Below are 3,064 nucleotides of genomic sequence, written 5' to 3' on the forward strand. Positions count from 1 at the left end.
GGAACTGAACCCCGCTGCATCCCAGGAGCTTCTCCATGGGCATTTGGTGCATGGATTAACTCCCCGTGAAGAGCCCGTGGAGCAGGAGGAAGTGAACCAACTTCCTGCTCCTGGGCAGGTGTCCTGTCCTCTTCCGTGGCAGGAGCAGAGGCTTCTGCAGTGGGACATTTCCAGCCCACAGAGGATCGTCCCCTGCTGACACCAGCCGCAGCGCTGGGCTCCAAAGTTACCGATGTTATCGAATATTCATTAATCCGCAGCCAATCAGGTGGCGGCGGCGGGGCCCGGGGGCGGGGCAGGTACTGCTGCTGGCAGGTGGGCGGGGCAGCGGCAGAAGCAGCCAATGAGCGCGCGGCGGGAGGCTGGGGGCGTGGCGGTGCGTGCCGTGGGCGGGGCCAGCGCGTGACGCGGCCGTTGGGCAGCGGCGGCTGCAGGCGGCGGCGGCCCCGGGGCCGCAGCGAGGCGCGCGGCGGGCGGCGGCGGCTGCGGGCGGCGCGAGTCCCGCACGACCGATCCCTGCACGATCCCCGTGCGGCCAGAGGCGCTCGGGAGCGCGGGAGGCGGCGGCTGGAGGCGGCCCGAGGCGCGAGGGGCGGCCGGGGCCCCGCGGCCTCGCAGCCGGAGGCTGGGGCCGTTGCTGGCTGTTGTGGGCAGCGGCCGTTGGGCTGTGCGGGAGCGCGTGGCAGGTGGCAGAGGAGCGCGCGGCCCCGGCGGGCCGGTCCGGCAGGCGGCGGCCCCGCAGCTGCAGCCGCCCGGCCCAGCCCGGCCTGGCGCGGCCCCCCGGGAGCGGCGGCGCCTGGTGCCAGGGAGCTGCGCGCGGCCGCCATGGGGAAGCGGAGCTCGGCCGGCTGCGTGCCGAGGTGAGCGGCCCCGCGGGTGCCGGCCCCGCTGGGCCCCGCTGGGTGCTGCCGTCCCCCGTGGCACCCCCAGAGCCGCCCCCTTGGGGCCGGGTACCCCCCTGCTTTGAGTGCCAGACACCCCGGGTGTCTCTTCCCCCCAGTGCCGCTTCCTGTGGGGGCCGTGTCCCCCCCGCCCTTGAGTGCAGGGTCCCACCAGTCCCCATCTACCCCACCCCTGGTCCCCGTCACTGTCCACCCTGCCCTGGGGTGCAGGGACCTGCCACTATTGACCTCCCAGCGTCCCCTCCCCATGTGACACGGCCCCACAAACACACTCGCCTGTCTGCAGACATGGAGAGATGCCTGCGCACAAGTGCGTGTGTGTAAGCGAGCACGGGGACGCGCATGTGCTCGGGTGTGCACGTGCTCGGACGTGCCCGCGCCCGTGTGTGCGTGTGCGCTGCGCCCGCTCCTGCCAACTCGTGGCAGGGGCCCGCGTGGCCCCGGGGCTGCGCGTGAGCCCGGCCATCCGTGCGCGCGGTGCGTGCGAGCTGGCGAGTGTGTGCGCTGCACACGGGAGATGCACCCTAGGCGTGCGAGTCTTCACGGCCACCCGTGCCTCCTGTGACACGTGTGTGCTCGTCAGTACACTCGCGTCCTGCGTGTGCAGGACACGTGTTCTCATGCATATGGTCACGTCACCCGTGTGTGAGACACGTGGGTGCCTGTGATCACCGTCACGTCACCCGTGTGTGAGACACGCTGGTGCTCGTGCACATGCTCATGACACCTGCTTGCAGCACACACATGTGCTTGTGCGCGCCCTGCCCGGGGTCCCCATCTCTCCTGCTGGGATTATGGGAATGGGCCCAGGCTTCGGGGCCCCGCTCTGTCCGTTGACTGCCCCCCCATCCTCCCCAGGTTCTTCAGAGCCTTCCTGAAGAGGCTGCGGATTGTGCGCAGAGTGGTCAAGAACCCCGACGCCACCACTGCCGAACCCCAGGTGAGACCCAAGGGGGTCCTGTTGGTGGGAGAGCCGGGACCGAAGGGTTCCTACCCCCGGGGGGGACACCAGGGTATCTGGGGGGCTCAAAGAGGTCTGTGGGGAAGGTGCCGAAGGGGCCCCTGGCACTTGAGGTCTGGGGGGTCCCATTGCTGTCGCAGGGCAGAGCTGGTGGGAGGGGGTACCAATGGGATGGATCATCGAGGCTTTTGGTGAGGGTCCCAGAGCACTGCGGGGTCCAAAGGGCACAAGGGTCCTGTCCCAGGGTGCAGGCAGGGGTTGGGAAATGGTTCCAGGGGCTTCCCAAGACGCCCTATGGTGCAAGAGGGGGATTCCGAGGGGCCTGGAGGGGCCCAGGGGTGCCCCAGGCTGCAGGCAGGAGGGTCCCAAGGGGATTCCAAGGGTGCAACGTGGGTGTCACAAGGAGTTGGGGGGATGGTGTCCCGTGGGTGCCCCAGGGTACCACATGGGGGTTTAAATGGGCCTGGGGAGATCCCAGGGTGCAACAAGGGTGTCCCAAGTGGTCTGGGGTGGGAGTGGGGGGTTCAGTGGTTCCCTATGGTGCAACGGGGGGGTCCCAAAGGGTCCAAAGGGACCACGGGTCCTCCAGGGTGCACACAGGGGGTCCCAACAGGTCTTGAGGGGCACAGTGGTACCCCCGAGCATGGGCAGGATGGACCCAAGGGGTCTGGGAGCCCCAAAGATGCCCCAGAGTGCAACAGGGGAGCCGCAAAGGGTCTGGTGGGGCCCATGGGTGCCTCAGGGTGTAGGCTGGGGTGTCCCAAGGGGTCAGCAGTGTCCCGTGGGTACCCCAGTTTACGATATAGGGATTCCAAGGGATCTGGGGATCCCGTGAGTGTCCCAGGGTCCAACATGGGGGTTCCAAGGGGCCTGGCGTTGCCATGGTGCAACATGGGGATCCCAAAGGGTAATGGTGGCCTGGGATGCAGGCAGGGGGATCTCAGTGTGTCTGGGAGGTTCCAAGGGTGCCCAGGGTGCTAGAGTGGGTCCCAATGGGTGTGTGTGGGGCAGGGGGGCAGGTCAAGGGTGCCCAGAATGCAGGCAGGGGGTTATGAGGCATCTGTAGCAGGCGGAGGGTTCCAAAGGTGCCCTGTGGTGCAAGAGGGGAATCCCAAGGGGTTTGTTGGGGTCCCATGAGTGCCGCAAGGTTCAGGCAGGGGGTTCTGATGGGTCTCTGGGCGTTCCATGGGTGCCCCAGGGT

Source organism: Tinamus guttatus, unplaced genomic scaffold (assembly GCF_059628265.1).
Source record: "Tinamus guttatus ecotype Peru unplaced genomic scaffold, ASM5962826v1 Tinamus_guttatus_pri_ptg001667l, whole genome shotgun sequence".
NCBI classification, from domain to species: Eukaryota; Metazoa; Chordata; class Aves; order Tinamiformes; family Tinamidae; genus Tinamus; species Tinamus guttatus.